General features: G+C 34.8%; 1 protein-coding gene across 7 annotated transcripts in view; it reads left to right on the top strand.

Moving 5' to 3' along the window:
• Positions 1–12,135, top strand: part of LOC743786 (uncharacterized) — a 67,456-nt gene that overhangs the window by 8,354 nt on the left and 46,967 nt on the right. For all 7 annotated transcript variants that reach the window (XR_010155863.1, XR_010155862.1, XR_010155864.1 and 4 more), the window contains exons 5-7: positions 4,481–4,543; positions 7,137–7,211; positions 9,999–10,063. The gene's annotated coding sequence lies outside the window, so the exon portion shown is untranslated. The remainder of the gene's footprint in view (positions 1–4,480; positions 4,544–7,136; positions 7,212–9,998; positions 10,064–12,135) is intronic.

The following is a 12,135-nucleotide window of genomic DNA, read 5'->3' on the forward strand; positions in this document are numbered from 1 at the left end:
ATTTGCAGAAATAATTGAAACTTATTTCTGCCTAGGTGCATGATATATTAAAGCATCACTAAATCCTTCTGAATATAATTCAAACTTCTTCCTACCATAGACAAAGTAATGGCCTATAGTGGACATAATGATTATCCCATCATACACCTTGTACTGTATTCGTTTTCTTTGCAATCTCAATTACACTTGCATTTTTATTATCATGGTTTTATAAAACTTTATGACTGGAAAGTACCGTATTCATAAAGAGTTGTGCCTCATATATGTTAGACATTCATGCATTTTTATTAGTAATTATAACTTTTATGCAGCCAGATAGCCCCAGGTTTATGATTCCACATCTTTTGTGTTGTGTCATCTTTCGTAGCTAGTGGATATTGTAATGTTTGCTGACTTAATTCATTCAGTTATTAATTTCTATAAACTAGAATTTAGAGGACATTTCAATGGACTATGGAGAGAAAATAACTGAAAATTGGAAATTAAGAGCATCTGAGAAAATCCAAGTTGTTTGTACATCCTGGACATAAATCTCAGGAAGACTGACTTATTTTCCTTCCTTGTCAAGTCATACAACCAATGCTATCACTAAAACTGGTCTAACATTTAAACATTCAGACAATCAGTTTAGTCAATGCTTCAATAAGTTTACTGAACTACCAGTTTCTTACCAACTAGTTACAGAACAGTCACAGCTGAAAATGATCTATACATTGTATTATAAATGGGATTAATTATTCTGCCAGACAACCCCAGGTGTGCCAAATAACCCAACCCCTTCCTCCAAGACACTCATCGAGAAACTAGACAGCATCTGAGCATTGTAGGAACAAACACTGAAGTAAATGGATTCTAAATCCCTTTGAGTTCTAAAATGCTGTAGAGATCTGAGAAGCCCACAAACTTATAACAGCAGGCAACATAGATTACGCTTAAAAAGCAACATACTTTCAATTGATTGATAAACCCCTTTTGTTGTTCATTTAATGCAAATAGGTTTTAGAGCTCAATTCACACTTTTGTGAATAAACATTGAAAATATTTGATTCAATGGTTATATTTCTGCCTGACATGAGGAAATTATAGAATCTATTAACCTTAACAATTTAATTAGCATGTCCCAGATGTAATCACTCACTATCTGGGTAGAATTGGCCCAATTAGTTAACCACTCTAAACCACAGTTTCCTCATCTGTAAAATGGGATGGAAAATAATAACAACTCATAGGGTTGTTAAGAGGAATACATAAATTATTCACGTGCCCTGTCTGGCACACAATAAGTCCTTATTAAATGAACCGGTTGTAGAACTGTATTAAGAACAAGTAGTAGTAGCTTCCATATTTAGAGAGCCATCAATTCTGTTTTCCAATAGCTCCATTAGTGAGAATTGTGCTGTGTGATTTCCCCCCATCCCGCCCCGCCACAACTGCATTGCTATATGCAAGGATGTAACTTCTGTCTCTAAAACTATTCAAACAGTGAGCCTGGGGAAAACAAACTTAAGTCAAAAGAGTTTGACTAAACTGGCTGAGAACATTTAAGTTGGATAAAAATAGATGTATTTTGTTTGTATAAATAGATTTTGGTCATGAGAAAGAAATAAAGAGGTTCCTCTCAAAAGAAAGCCTGGTTTAGCAGTCAGTAAACATTGGGAAGAGTCAGCAGTTAACTTCCCCACTGTGTGGAAGAAACTGCCAAAGCCCATCCAGAATTAGGTGTGTGGGAGGGAAGAACAAAGGAGAGGCAAACAAGAAGCTGTCACTATTCACCACTTTCACCTTGAATAACTTTTAATTGAAAAATAAAGTTGCCAAAACAAGGAGAAAAAGAAAAACTACCATTTTATTCCCTCCTTGAGATTGAATTAGAGGGAAACATATAGACCACAGTAATCCCAAGGTTGGACTCACATGACGGCAAATGTCACTTAGTTCTAAAGCTCTAATTAGAAACAGGGCTGAAGTTTTAGCCAGCTCCTGCTACTAGAAATAAAACATGAGGCAACAGCAACCCAAGCCCTGGACACCCCCTGACAGTGAACTCTGAGGTGCTTTCTGAGTGAGTTGAGTATAAAGCTGACAGAGCCTAGAGAATTCATACTTGAGCAAATATTGGGAAAGAATAAACTGGGTCAGTTACCACCTGTTTCTAGATTTTATTTTTCTCTAGACTTCAACTAAGATTGTCTTTCACATTAATAAGAAGAACGATGAACATAATCTATTTCATCCAACTTCTACATTCCAGGCACAGTATCAACCACTTTATTACATTTTATCTTCTGTAATATTCACAGTGTTATTGGGTAGATTAAACAACTTGCCCAAGTTCACACAACTGGTGACTGGCAGAAATGGGATTTGAACTTATTTGATGCCAGGGGAGGTGTATCCTTTAATATTTTAGAATAACTTATTTATTTCATTGTATTTTATGAACCTTGAAATATGTTTATTGTAAAAAAAAAAAAGCAGAAAATACAGACAGGCTAAGTAAAATGTGTCTTTACATTAAAGGATTTAATTTGCAAAAGAACAGTTGTTATTTTAAAATCCTACCCCGCAGTTTTTCATATTTCTCTTCCTATGTAGGGTTAATCTCATGAGGAATTTCTCTTATCCATCCATGGTTTGTAGGACAATTCTTTGCACATAATGGGCACTCAAATGTACGCGGATCATATTAGTCCAAGAAAAAGCTGCTTGTTGGGGCTACCAAGCCAGCATGGTAACACCTTACAACCACCCTTTCTACCTGCAGTCACATTGTTCCCAGAGTGGGGTGGTGATACTTGCCAGCTAGCCCAAGTTTCTGGATATAGACTTTTAACAACTTCACAAGTACCCTTAGAAAATTCGGTTAAGACCGAACATGGACATGCTTGCTCCATTTTTTTCCACTCTCAAAATATCCTTGAGCAGTAACTTATTCATAGACAAGAAAAACTTTTTCTCTTCAGTTTTTTCTTTTCTTTTTGAATATTCTTTGATTTTAGCAGACATAGGCACAGTAAAAGAATAAAGAATATAAGAGACAAAGAATAAAATTTATGAAATTTAGAAAGCTCATGTTAGAGAATTGTACTCTTTAGGTAGATTCTTATTTAAAGAATAATTAGAAAGAGGAAAGAAAACAAAAGATGAAAGTGTACAAATGAGATTCCTGAGCAGTTTTTTATTTTGATTGATAAACTTTTAAAATGTGTTTGAATTACAATATTTATATATCAGGAATATGAAAGGTTTAATCATAAAAATTACATAATATTTCTTCCAACATTTTCATCTTGTCCTTTTCTTCATATCTACAGTGGAGAATTATCCCTCTGTAGGCAAGAAGAAGTCTTTATTCTCTTCGGAAGCTGCTCCTCTTGCACTCCAAAATATAGTTCTGATGGAAGCTGCCAATCACTTAATCCCATTCCCAGAACAGGCATGGTACCAGACTGAGGTCAATCCTATACTCCACCTTATTTGCCATGGAAAATAGCCTAGGGATACTTGTATGACTCAGGGCAGTTGGAGTAGTTTTATGGAATTTTTTAAACCAGAGTTGACAGGAAGTAGCTCTGTTCCTTATTAGTTGCAAATGCTGCAAGCATATGACCCTAGAGTTATCTGTTGCCAGTTGTTGCCTTGTGGAGATCATAGGCTTAAGATGATGAAGGCAGCAATCAGCAATAAGCAGAGGTGTGCTTGTGTGGGTGTGTGTGTGTGTGTGTGTCAGAATGAGAGAGAGAGAAAAATTACTGCTTCTGAAACCAAATCCATTTCCAAGGTGTGGTTTTAGAAGCAAATAAATTGCCAATTTCAGAGCTGATTCAAGTTGAATTTTTGTCCTGTAACCAAAAGAGTCCTGACTTAACAGCCAAAACTCAGGCTGTCAAGTAAACATAATCTGTAAGAATCTGCTTTCCAGCCTCCATTCCCCTTGACATCTTCCTGAAAGATTTGTATAGGAAATGCTGACGTCTCTTTGGCAACTGCATAAAAATTATTGTATTCAACAAATTTATTATATGTCTCTTTGTGGCCAGGCAGCTTGCTTGGCACTGAAATTGGCTAGGGAGATTGGGGCAAGAAAAATACCTCTCTCCATGGTGGAGGCATACATAAAAGCCGTTTGCTACACAACTGCGTAAGAAGTGCTTTAATCAAAGCCTGAATAAAGTGTTGTGGAAACTCAAAGGAGCAAGCAAAATGCTTCATATGAAAGTTGGACATTCAAGTCAAAGAATCACAGGTTTTTCCAAGCAGAAAAGAAAGGAGAGGACATCATGGACAGAGGAAATAGCATGGTGCAAAGGCATGGTATGAAAAAAATACACGACAAATTTGTGGAATAACAGAACTTTTGATGTGATCACAGCATAATGTGGAGTTGGGTAACAGTGAGGGATTAGGCTAACCAGCTTGGCAGAATACTGACTAAAAATTCTTAAATGCTGTGCTAAGTTGTTAGAATTTTATCTTACAGGTTTTGAGAAGCCATCTGCAGCTCACAACTAGATGAGTGACACAATCAGATGTGCGTATGCAAGTAGGTAATGAACATCCATGTAACCATCACCCTGAGTCAATAACTATCCCTTCATGGGTGAAGTTGGGCAACTTTTCATATGGTTAACAACAATTGGCCAGGCACGGTGGCTCACACCTGTAATCCTAACACTTTGGGAGGCCGAGGTCGGTGGATCATTTGAGGTCAGGAGTTTGAAACCAGCCTGGCCAACATGGGGAAACCCTGTCTCTACTAAAACTACAAAAAAAAAAAAAAAAAAAAAAAATTAGCTGGGCATAGTAGCAGATGCTTGTAATCCCAGCTACTCAGGAGGCTGAGGCAGGAGAATTGCTTGAACCCAGGAGGAGGCAGAGGTTGCAGTGAGCCGAGACTGCACCACTGCCCTCCAGCTTGGGTGACAGAGCAAGACTCCATCTCAAAAATAAAAAAAAAAATCCTTTTTTTTTATTATCATCAATTTTATGCAGAACAGTCCATTCTACCATAGAGATCCTGGCATTTTTCTTCTCAATCTTTAAAACTTTTTATGTTTTATGAATATCTTTGTATTGGGTATTAGTATTACTAACTTTTCTGGTATAGTTTGCAAGATATTTGTTCCCATGCTATGATTTGTATTTATTTCTTTGCTTATGTTATATTTTTACAGTGAAAAATTTTAAAACTTATATAACAAAATATATGTTATTTCTCTTGTGTCTTCTAGATTTTGAGTCATATTAAGCAATGTTTCCCCATTTTCAGATTATAGAAGAATTCATAACTGCTTTTTAAAAATACATGTACAGTTCCTTTTTAAAGCCTTGATTTAAATATCTGATCCATTGGGAATTTATCCTGGATTATGGTGTAAGAAATGGATCCAATTTTATCTTTCTCCATATGGCTATCCAGTTATCTCAGCAATGTTTATTTAACTGTCCATCTTCTACCCAGCAATTTGAGATGCTACCTATAAAGCATACTAAATGGTCACATGTGATTGTATCTGTTTCTGAACTTTCTACCTTTTCATTAGTTTGTCTGCCTATTCATGTGCTAATATCAAACTGTTTAAATAATAAAGTTTTTAATAGTACTTTCTAAAGAAATCTGATATAGTTTTTCCTTCCAGCTGTTGTCCTGAACATTGCTTTTCTTTTTTAGAGTTTATCTGGTTATTCTTACTTGTTTTTAAATTCCTAATGAACTTTATAATCAATTTGTTTAACTCTAGAAAAAAGCCTAGAGACATTGAACTAAGATCAAATTAAATGTATTAAGTAAGTAAGAGGAACTAACGTCTTTATGATATTTCCTTCTCTCTCTCCCAGATGATGGTATTTCTTTTCATTTATTTGTGACTAGTTCTTTCAAAAGCACATTATAGTTTTGCTCTTATAAATATTAGACATTTCTGATTAAGTTGATGCCAAGGTGCTTTCTTCTTTTTTCTCTATTTTCTATCACAAATGAGATCTATTATTCATTTATATATTCTCACTGTTTTTGTTTATATATATGTATACATATATACTTATATATGCTATTGATTTTTACGTGCCATTTTATAACATTATTTTGTCGAATTCTCTTATTGTTTATTATATTTCCCCATGGATTCTTTTGAGCTTTCCAGATATATAATCACATGTTCTCTAAATAAATAGTTTTACCTCTGTTTCCCAAACTGATGCCCATTAGTTGCTTTTTCATGCTTGATGATTACATTGGTTAATGTATCAACATACACAAACACTGAATGTTTGTTTCCTTCCAAAATTTATATATTAAAGCCCTAACCCTCAGTGTTGCTCTATTTGGAGTAAGGAAGCAATTAAGATTAAATGAAGCCACAAGAGTTGAGCCCAAATCCAATAAAATTAGTGTCTTTATGAGAGGAGACACCAGAGAAATATACTATCTAGCATCCCCCTTCACTCCCTCAACAAACACACACACAACACACACACACACACACACACACACCCCTCTCTCCCCTCATGCACACAAAGATGAGGTCATGGGAAGACACAGTGAGATGATAGCCACCTGCAACCCAAGGGGAGAGCCTTTGCCAGGCACCCACCCTGCTGGCACCTTGATCTTCCAGTATCCTGAAATGTGAGAAAATAAATTCGATTGTTTAAGCACCCAGTTTAAGGTATTTTGTTACGGCAGCCCTTGTATACTAATACAGTTAGTGTCTGCAATATGCTAAATGTTGTAGATATAGTAGGTATCTTTGCTTTGTTCCTGCCTTTCAAGAATAAATATTATAATGTTAAATATTAAACATTAAAGTTTCCAAAGCTTTTGGGATGATGTAAATATATTTTAATATGCTAAGAAAATTTACTGATTATTTTTAACATGAATGGGTGTTACATTTTGTCTAATGCATCCACCGCATTAATGAAGATAATCAAATAATTTTTCTCTTTAGCTTGGTAATTTAATGACTTACAATAATGGATTTCCTAATACTAGGCTATATTTGAATAACTTAATAACTTAAATAGATATGATTTGATCATGTCTATAATTTTAAAACTGGGCTGTTGAGTATTTTGGATAGCATTTTAAGATTTAGATTTGGTTTTAAGGAGAAAATTCTGGCAATTTTTTACAGATATGGTAGAAAGAAGAGAGAATGAAAAATAATGTTAACAATCTAGGTGAGGAATTGCTGAGGAGACAAATTAAGGTAAGAGTTATTTGCAATTTCTCTGTTTTATGTCAGCCTTCTTTTCAGTAGTCTATAAATCCAGGGAGAACAGGGCCTCACTGCCTTTTTCACTAGTATGTCTACAGATCCCATTACAGTTGACAATACATTCACTCATTTAATGAATGGATTTAAACAATCTTAAGGAATAGGAATTAACTGAAGAAGATAAGCCTAGGTGATACTTACCAGGTAGAGTCAACAGGATGTAGAGACTAAATAAATATGAGAGATTAGAGAGACAAAATTACATACTATTGTTGCCACTAACTTGAACAGGGAATTTAGGAAAGAGAACTGATTTGGGGATAGGTAAGTAAGGTATTGATTCAAAAGATTTGGATATATCGTCTTCAGGTTTTTATAAGACATCTGAGTGGAGACATCCAGTAGGCCTGGCTCTATTTTCTAAGAAAGAGCCCTACATGGAATCATGTATTAGGTTTTCACTTTTTGCCAGATACTGTGGTAAATGCATTATGAAAATTGCTTTAGTCTAACCTAACAAGATAGCAGGACTATTAACATTCTCAAATTACAGGACAGTAAACTAAGACGATGAAGTTAAGTAATTTATCAAGATCACCTATGATTAAATGGTGGAACTAGCATTCAAACCCAGGCAGTCTAATGCCAGAGCCTAACTATAGCCATATGAACTCCTAGGATTTGAAGAGAGACCAGTGTATTCACTGTAGATGAAAGAATTAAATTATCCTTCAAGAGTGCATACAGCAATAGTAAAGTGTGAGAAGCAAAAGAGCTGAGAGCAAAAGAATTTAAGAAACAGGCAGAAGAGGACCTCAAGGAACAGACTGAGAAGGAGCAGGTAGAGAGATGAAAGGAAAACCAAGGAGAGAGCATGTCGTGGCATGTGTCTCAGGAGTGATGGAGAGTTCGGGGAGGAAATTTGGTTTATTTTCTGACCCTGATTCTTTAAGTTCCAAATTTTCCTCGTGCTAATCAATTCCCATTCTTTTAATTTTTACCCATCTTCCCCCACAAAAAGTTATCGGGTATGAAATATTGCAAGATATCAACAGCTACTTTAATAAAAAAATTCACAAAATTATCAAACAGCAAGAATGCCCTTAATTATTATTAGGAAAGATCAGCATGTTTGTAATCCCAGATAGTTGGTAGGCTGAGGAGGGAAGATTGCTTGAACTCAAGAGTTGGAGCCTGCAGTGAGTTGTGCTTTTGCCACTGCATTGCAGCCTGGGTGACAGATTGAGACCCTGTCTCTAAAAAAAAGGAGAAAGATCAACCTTTTTTATGCTTTAGGGTATTTATAAACTTAAAAAGATTCTCATTTTACAAGCTGATGTTGCTTACATATTGCCATATAAGGAATAAGTAACCAACATTGTGATCAAATGAACAAACAATATGTCAACATTTTTAAAATGTAATGTAACTAGTACAACACAGAAGTAAATACCTAGTTTTGCTTTTTGATCTGTATGTCATTTCCTTCCTTGTAAGATATAAGAAGCATCAGTGGGGTTATCCATTTGGTCTTGGTTGAAAACATTCCAGTGCAACATTGCCATTCATCTTCATAGTCATTTAAATGCAATTTATTATCCAGTTTTGTGATTCTACTTTATATTTTATGGAGTTGGTAAGACTCCAGAATTACTTTCAGAATCATCCATCTTATATATAGGGGAAAGGTTTAATCCTTCCATCTCTAAGCAAGGAAAACTGTCATAGAAATCAGGCCCCAAAATGAATTCTTCAAGAGCAGGAAGGATGGAGAGGATGAATCAATCGAATTTTTTTTTCTCTGCAACTTGTTATTCTAAACGAGCTTATAAACAGTTTTCTGTAAGGAAAGGGTTTCTTGAATATGGTAACATCTGCCATCTAGTGGCTGACTTGAGCTACTATATGATTAAACTAGAAATTTTTATTTTTATGTAAATAATAACATGGAGGTGGGCAAATCATTGTACTTCATCTCTCTCTCTTCATGTTGCAAACAAAGTAGGAAAATATAGATTTTCTTTGATGAACTATTATTTTTAGTGCCAGATTTGATCTAATAATTCAATCCTTTTAGTGTAGGCATCTTCAAAGTAAAGGAGAAAAATAAAAACAGAAAGAAAAGAAGAAAAAGAGAAAGAAAAATAAAATAGTATGTTTACCTGCCACAACAGAATACATAAACAAAGTATAATTATAGTTATTAAATTATTTCAGTTCTAGGGTGATTCTATTTTGTCATTAAACAAAAGTTAATTTATTTGTACATCAGATATAGTTAGAATAAATAAAACCAGTATCTTTAAATGAAAATGTCACAGGTAAAAGTGAATGTATAATACCTTCTCCCTTATTTTTATGAGAGTTAAACTATTATGCACATATACTTTACCATCTAAGCTGATAGAATTAGCTTAATTAGATAGTCTCCATGCCAAAAACAATGATCAATTTTGAGTCTTCATCTCCCTCAAGTCTCACCAGCATTTGACACAGTTGACAGAGCTTTTCCCCCATCTGGAAAGCACTTTCTTCACTTTCAGGACACCATACTCTTCCTGTAGGTCATAGTTTGTGGGGCCGGGCACAGGATGAGAATGTGGGGCTCCCTTGTGCAAAAAATCAGCAAAAAAAATGTCCTTAAGGTACATATGACTTACGTGAATTACACGATAAATATTTTGTAGTTCATACTTGCATATGTATGTCATTCTTCCCAGAAGAGTGGAAACATTGCCGACAACTAACTCAGCTATTTTATTTCACTTCTTGATACAGTAAATCCTGTGGAAGGAAAGAAGAAAGGAGGAAAGAGGATTGGATGGAAGAATCTCCGCTTCTCAGTAATTCGTTTATTTACTTTATTAGTTTACTTCCATGTGATTGGCATCTAAATTATTATTTTAAAGTTAGATGACTTTTGCTAATATCCTTGTATTTAAATTTTTAAAAATACATCTTGTTTTCTTCTAATGTGGTTGAAAATTACTTTTATTGGAGGTGAATAGGATTAGGACTTAAATTGTAAGATTTTTTTCTTCTTGCTGTTTTTCTTCTACCTTTGATTTAACTTACAAAAAAGCACATAGACAAAATATATTTAATTCTCTATTTAGTCATAATAGTTTCACAGACAAAAGTCAAAATGAGATTTGAATTATACTTTGTTGACAGGTAACTGATTGCCCTATAAATATCTCAATGACATTTCATTGCCTTTTTTGATAAATATGACATCATACTTTTGTCTATGACACATGAAAATTGAAAAAATCTAATTATTACAACTTTTGAAAGATAAGCATTTAGTAGATCTCTTTAAGTGCAATAAAACAATATTACATCTCAACAAAACTTACCCTGTACTAACAGATGCCCAGGAAATAAATAGTGAGTAAATTTGAAATTGCAGCCTTTTTCACTTATAATTCTGAATATACAGATTTAATGAAATAGCTCTCTTATTACAAATAAACTCAAAGAGCTGGAAAGGAAATACAAGAACTAAATGTAGAAGAGTTAGTTGGTAGATATAGTTAAATGGGTGTAGTTATAATAAAATTTGTTTTTACTTGTTTTTTTATGTTAGAGTGATCTCTTTCTGAACTACCACTTCACATTGAATTATAGACCTTCAGGAATAGTTGCCTCCTTTTGGATTAATTCAATAAACATTTACTAAATAGCTCACATCTATGGCAAGTCCTATGCTAAGACTTGGGGATATAATCATGAATATTTTTTGTCTTCTATTTTGTCTTTGGGAAAACTAACAAATAAATTATTATTTCAACAAACCTACAATACAGGGATACAATGAAGATAAGCACAAAACAATAAGGGAGCAATGTGGTCTAATTACCTTGAAGGACCAAAAGGACTGAGTGAGGTAAAGTGTTAAAGTGTCGAAAGAGTTACAGAAAGGGGAAACAGAATGAGACAAGACACACATGTTTTGGAAATTGCATTCTGGCTTCTGCATTAATGTCATTACATTTGCTCTTACAAGATCACTAGAGGCAGTCACCTCATATTAATGCCTCCTGCAGCTTTTGATGCTTTCCTGTAACACTCTTCCTCTGGTATCTGAGGCATCCTACTTGGTTTGTTTCTATCTCTCAAGTCATTCACAGTCTTGTTTATGGCTCTCTTTTTACTCTCCTCTTTATCCGTTAAAGGTTAGTATTCCTCACAATTTGGTCCTGACCTCTCTTCTTTCCTTACTCTTCACATTTTCTGCAAGCAATCTGATCCAGTCCCATGGTTTCAATTTTCAAAAATCTTTTGAAACCGCTAAAACATCTGTCCCTAATTTCTCTCTCTCTCTCTTCTGGGTTCCAAACACATAATACAGTACTTTTGCCTGATAGTTCTGTCTGGGTGTTCTTAAGGGTCCTCAAGCCCAACACGTTCTAAAGCAAAGGTTTTCCTGCCCCATCGCAGTGCATGGTACTACCATTTTCCTGGTTGTCAATGTCAGAAATCTGAAATGACATCTTTGATTTTTCCTCCCCTTTAGTTCTCCATGTCCAATTAGTTATGCCAGTAATAACTTCTAAAGAGTCTCTCAAATTCCCCTGTGCTGTATCCTCTTGGTATAATTATCAGACTTTTGCAAGACTCTCCTAAGTTGCCTCCAGCCTCCAGTTCTCCTCCCTTCAATCCATTTTCTACAATGCAGTCAGGTGATCTTGGTAAAGCACAACTTTGATCATATCATTCATTCTCATTATTAAAACCCCCTAATAGTTCTCATTTATATAAAAATCAAGTTAAACTTATTCATAAAGTGGCATGTATCTCGATTTGCCTGAGACAATTAAGTTTACGATTTTAGCTCCAGGATCTTCTGCTAGCACCCCCTTAACTCTCAAAAGGGTCTTGGTTCAGATGATAACTTATATTGCCACCCTAC

The sequence above is a fragment of the Pan troglodytes genome, chromosome 2 (assembly GCF_028858775.2).
Source record: "Pan troglodytes isolate AG18354 chromosome 2, NHGRI_mPanTro3-v2.0_pri, whole genome shotgun sequence".
Lineage (NCBI taxonomy): Eukaryota > Metazoa > Chordata > Mammalia > Primates > Hominidae > Pan > Pan troglodytes.